Below are 6,284 nucleotides of genomic sequence, written 5' to 3' on the forward strand. Positions count from 1 at the left end.
AAAAACTGCGAGCAAAATGTCAAGCTAGTAACACGAACAGGATGTCAAGCTAGTAACATTTAAAACTACAGATTAAATTTTTGATTAAGAACAACCTAATAAATAATCAAAGCAGAATTGAATGCCCAGTGATACCATAAAGCAAGAATAATAACAAAAAGTTTAGTTGTCCCATTTATCCTCTATTAATTACTCCCATTCACGTTTCGTTTAGGTAACAGGCCGCTTCTTTTTAATCTAGACGTCAAGGTTAGAAGGCACCTTAGCTCAGCGAATCGAGTTGAAAACCTAGAAATATGACGGCCCAGGGTTTAAGGCACCTTAGCTCAGCGAATCGAGTTGAAAACCTAGAAATATGACGGCCCAGGGTTTATGGCACACTGAAAACCCTACGTTAGTTTAACTCAGGGAAACCTTACAAGAAGCTTAAATCACGTAGTGCCAATTATATGCAGAGGAGAATGTTGAGGCGCTACTAACAAGGTATGGAACTGCCTCTTTAGGTTGATCTTCTTATCTATTTTATCTGGTTTTAAAGCTTAGATTTTTCTAAATATTTCTGCACTTCTGGCCACGGTTTAAACTACCTGTCTTGCTGAGAACAGGGTCTCTGCGGTAGTCCAGAAGTAGGTTAAGTAGGTCAGCTAGCATAGCCAGGAAGAGTTGCTAAGATTTTAGCGGTTGGTTTAGGTGGCATTTTTTTTGGTGATCTCAAATGATTACCTGCTCTGTTATTGGAAGCAAATCTATATAAACAGCCTTTATGAATTTGCCCTTTAATATGTTTTCAACTAGTCCCAATGCTGTCCTCTATATGGTTTACATTCCATGGATCAATTCTTGGGAATACATCTCATTATATGGTCGTTGATTGTAGGAATTCGGATTCCATAGCACCCAATTTAGTCCAAGGGGATATCGACTCCTTGATTCTTTGATCTGGTTTTTAATAGCTATCTACACATTCTCTTTGTTGGGTTTGATCATGCTTACAATGTGTTTAGCAATTATAATCGCCAATACTTCTTGCACATAGAACATAGAGTGTTGCTTGGGCTAATGGAGACGTACATAATGATTTTCTAGGCCAGATTGCTGCCATGCTGTCAGTTTTGATCAATTGGTAGTTGGAAGAAAGAGCATTCCATTAGACAGTTCGCGTAACCAGCAATGTTTTGTTTCACGGGATGTTACAGAGGTGTGATGTAGTTGAAGGGAAAGTTGGCGGGGGATGACAAAGATGCTGCTAGTCTTGCGTCTGACTTTAATTCCTAGGGACCATTTCCTCTTATTTTTCAAGCAAAAGTCACATCTTTTGTGTTAAAAACACTAACTAAGCTTAGTGCTATATGAAATCTTCAGTGATAACGTAATTAAGCCAATGTTAGAATTGAAAAAATTCTATGGTGGCCCCAAAAGATTTCAAGTTTGCATTTATTCATGTTGAAGCTTATTTTAAAGATGTGCCATTTCTAGCATTATAAATTGGTGCTAAAGATGAAACCCTCATCAGGAGAACATTTGTGTTAATAATGGAATTTTTTATTCTCATATGAAGGTGATTTTCGTTGTCCGACAGCTAAGAGCAACTTCAGAGCATTTATTATTAGTCAACAATCGGAGGTGTATATCACCCTGTTCTATTCTTATGCTCTAGAACAGGGTGCTGTAGCCAAGCTAACAGCAAGCTTACGTAAGGACTGTTCTGAAAAGACTGTTCCAGAGAATCTATGACAAAATGAGCAGCTCTCAAGCAACACTAGAGAGTTTGCTACAGATTTTAGTTATTACATTCCATGTTTGCTTGCATGTAGCCTGCTTTATAAAGACGCCAAAAGTCTAATAACTTTAAAAAGAAGGTAATGAAATATATGTTGGCTATTAGCCTCTTTCTGACTCACATCTGACGGGGTTGAATTCTGGAGCTCGATGTCCATGGGTCCCTTAAGTTGGTGAACTATCTTCTCTTCCTTGAACTCTACTTGTGCATAATTATTAATTAATAGATATGCTATTACTTGAAGCTGAAGAGAGAGAATCCTTTAAAAGATTGAGTGCCAAGTTACTTAACATGCTGCATCCAAAATGCCTATGCTTTGTCTCCGCTGAATCAATAAATTCATAATGGTCGCATTCTGAGAAACGCAATATGCTCGTTCTCACGCACTTTTGATGTCACTGAGAACAGGGAGATTCTATTTGATTGAATGTACTACACGTGTTTTCTCAAGGTTCTTCTAAGATCCAAAATGTCGGTGTTATCCATAATTGTTGCATCCAATTCACAATTCCTTGCAAACTAGATCAGAATGGGAAAGGCGAGCACAAAGAAGTGTTTCTACCGAACAGAGAAGAGAAGGATGTTACAGGTATCTTGCATGTCCTCTGGGGCTTAAGCCCTGCATTGAATCTATCAACCCAAAAATCCCTCCAGAATGCTCAACAAGGGGAATTCCAGAAAATGCACACACAAAGAGAAAACACCTGGCAAATACACTGCTGGAAACGAGTAATCCAAAGGCCAAAGAGCACCTTCCCTTGAGCTAAATACAAAATTAGTGACTGAGACGATGAAACTGAGATGCCAAATCCAAGACTCTGATGCTAGGACCAGGATACAGAAACCAACATACAGAGACCAGACCAAAAGTTACCTCTCAAATTTGGAGCAATAGAATCTGAATTCCCGACAAGCGTCTCCACAACTGAGAACTGTCTTCCCTATAGGTTGAATGTTGGTTTGATAAGCAAAGCACAGGTGCCATAGACTCCCAAACCCGACTGCTCCATTTACGGAAATCCTTGAGATGGCGTTAAATAGATAGAGCGGATGAAAGAGCTTGCATGCTGGAGTGCTGATGAACAGTCCTTGCAAGTTCCATTCCAATGCAAGGTGTTTGATATGCTCGGAGAGAATTCATGCGAGATTGAATGTGTGTTCAATGTGTCCTGCTATGCCTTAAAGACATTAGGGGATAAAACGAAATGACTTCCCCTTGCTTTTCCCTAATTCCCCAACGTTTAGAGTGATGGCCTTTTTCCCCATTGATCAGCTTCTAGGCTGTGTGAATACACTTCACATGAAATAATACACTTTATAGCTAAGATGATGGTTTCTTCATTTTTCAGCTATATATACATTGTTGTGGGAATTTTGTGATAGGAACCATATATCAATTCATATTAATCGATAGCATTTTAGTCTTCACGTTAGGCATGCCACATCAAGAATTTTATGATAGATTTTGGCCCTGGCCCCAAATTAACAACCAGATATGCCATGTTCATACAATCTTTTATTGGTTTATCATTGTCAATACTATTGCAGGCTGCAGCTCATTCACTTGAAGGTGGGGTGAAGTGTCATATGATGTCAGAATAACATCTCCACTTTTCTTAACATCTCTGGGCTCATCATTAACTTACAAATACAACTTATCGAAATTCACTTGTACAAGAGGAGAGGGTCTTGAGTTTAAATCTAGTTACAATGACATTATGTATGTTTATATTTTTCCTTAGAGATGGGATTCTTTGAATGGAAGTATCTCCCATAGCTTGTTAATGATGCTTTGCATTTATATGTCGTGCTTCTAGCACAAAGATTGCCGATATTTTCATCAGAACTCATATCTTTAGGGTATTAGATGTAAATTCTGTGGGCACACTTGCTTCCAATAAGGGGAGATGGTTGATATTTTAGTCATATCCACAATACGAAAGATGTATTCAAAAGTTGTAGGATCACTTTAAGAATCTAGATAATGAGTGTAAAGCATGTATAGTTTATTCAAAGAAAAGCAAACATTCTTATTTATGAAATTTCTTCTTCGCAGAAATAATATCTGAATCTTTGTAGTGATGTACACTCCAGTATAGGTTCACAAACCCTTAATATCTTGATTAATACGATGCAACTTTGACATCTGCATTTATAAAAGTTATTGTTACAAATGCAAAATGGGCATTTAGTTCAGCTCAAATGGAAAACATATTTGAGGTTTCTAAGATAGATGGTGATTGGATTGCTCCAGATTGTCAATGGTGTGCTTGGATACCTTTTTATTGGACTGGTCTGCCTTTATTTGTATTTTTTTTGGTTCATATCTCATTGTGAAAAGTCTAAATGGTATTCTTATGACAATGCCTTCGTAGATTATTGTAGGCTTATGAAAAATGATAGATAAGGTAGGAGAGGTTGGTTACTAACTACTTTTTTTCTTCTGATATTAAAGCCTAATGAGTGCTGTAAAAAATGTTAGTAAAGTATCTTATTTTTAGATCTAAACTTTCTTTAATACATATACATGAAGAATTGCATTTCATAGTCTTCTTATTAAAGCAGAGTATAGACATGCAATATTACACATACATCATGAATGGTATCAATGCAAAGAAACATGTGTGCAAATACAACGTTGAATTTGAGAAGTAGAGATGTTGTACCTTTTTCCTTTTGTTTCTAGCTTTCCCCAATCTTATTTCAACATACCAATAGGTTTCTCTATCTACATGAAGATATGCCATCTATAGCTTCCATAACTTGAAGTTATGTTCATTAAACTTTTCTATTTCTATTCTTGAATTGCTTGCCTTTTTTCTTTACACAAGATTCATTGCACAAAGCTCCCACTAAAGATTAGGTTTATTGTAGACTTAAAATACCCTTGCTTTTCACAAAATGAACTAAATCGTAGCTACAAAGATACCCTTTGAAGCTAGTAAGTTCACTCGGATGCCAAATTAAGAGTTTGATAAACTTGTGCAAGAAAAACAATTTTTTTTTTATCAATAAGGATGAGTACTTTTTCATTAAATCCGTGCCCGGTCACGACAAAAAATCGGGGGATTTACATTGCTAGTACAGTTTTGGACTTCATGGCTAACATTTGCAGGCAGAATCAATGTCCAAGTTACATCCAAAACTACAACACTGACCAATACTCTTATTCTACTAGTAGTATATGCCTGACAAAATTCAGACATAGGAAGTATGCATTTAAACCCATTCATAGCTTAGCTGGCTTAAACAAGAGGGTCAACTAGATCATTCAGATCAATTTCTGGACTCACATATGTAGTAGTGGGACTGTTCAGATCTTTCTTATGTAGTTGAATATTTGTAGCAATGCTTCAGAGTGCCTCCACTTTGTCCTCCAAGTGCGAATTTCTCAGATGTTGCCCCTCCATGGTATCTAAGGTGTTGCTCTCAAAGGTGCTTTGCTAGAAAAGCATCACTTGCAACTTGCAAGTCATATATTTCGACCTTCATCTTCTCGTGTTTAAGGCTGCATTGTTCGAAGGCAGTGGGGGCTGAGGGGCCAGTATCCAATTGGGCCTCCTTCTATTTTGAGTTTTTTACAATCCCTTCTCGAGCCTCAACCAAAACGCTGTTGTTGATGTCCCCATGGTCCCGATGACATGTTAACCAAAAGACTGCAAAGAAGAATTCTACTAGCACTACCATGAACAATAACTATTGCTACAGAAAGGTGGGGTCTATTCCACGAATGTCTAACTAAACCGAAAATGTGATATGCAGGCAATACTTTTGTGCCAAAGCCTAGCATGCCATCTGAGGTTGCTCCACTATGGTGAAATATACTGCAATATATCCTCTGCCTCCCTGAAGGCACCCCTCTTATTAGTCCGACAACCCACCACCACTCTATCAACTGCTTGAGCCCAAGCTTTTCCCAACCTTCCTCGATGAATTTACCTATGCAATCCCATGCTAATTTATTCCATTCATTCACTAGGTAGAGCGTGCGAGGTTGAATTGTATCAGCGTAATCACTAGGTACCCAATGTAGAGCCATCATCATTGTGATGCGTGAGATGACGTCTTCATTGATTGGCCTACTTCTCATATGAATTACTCGTCCAATCCTCGCATGTGGTTAATTGAGGCACATTGGATGATGGGAGTCGCAAAAGATATAACTGTTTTGGCCTAATGTGAACCATAAACAAAGATTGCAATTTTGATTAACACGAGTGCATGCATCTTAGCCCACCAAGCCGCCACATTGAGCTCGCTGATGGCGCTCCCCCCCCATCAAGCACGAAGTAACCACTATGGAACAATAATTGACTTTTAATTATGTATGATTTTGCAAGTCGGGGAGAGGGAGGAGTCAACAATAAGGGAAAAATATTCATGGATTTCAATTTAAGATGGGAACTAATATATGTAGAGGAAGATTGAAGACTAGACATGGCTATCTTCAAGGGATAGAGAATTGATCTAAGGCACCATTTGTATCCGTTTTACCCTCATCTAG

At 38.0% G+C, this 6,284-nt stretch overlaps 1 long non-coding RNA gene across 3 annotated transcripts; it reads left to right on the forward strand.

The window, feature by feature from the left end:
* Nucleotides 1–214: 214 nt before the first annotated feature.
* Nucleotides 215–1,562, forward strand: LOC149263822 (uncharacterized). Of its 3 annotated transcripts, XR_016259301.1 has the most exons (3): nt 215–483; nt 606–680; nt 878–1,562. It is a non-coding gene; the product is annotated as an uncharacterized LOC149263822 (long non-coding RNA). The 3 variants fall into 3 exon arrangements; XR_016259299.1 differs by having other exon boundaries at nt 606–1,562; XR_016259300.1 differs by lacking the exon at nt 606–680.
* Nucleotides 1,563–6,284: the final 4,722 nt, after the last annotated feature.

Source organism: Pinus tabuliformis, chromosome 6 (genome assembly GCF_031772625.1).
Source record: "Pinus tabuliformis cultivar Carrire ecotype Pingquan chromosome 6, CPIR1, whole genome shotgun sequence".
Lineage (NCBI taxonomy): Eukaryota > Viridiplantae > Streptophyta > Pinopsida > Pinales > Pinaceae > Pinus > Pinus tabuliformis.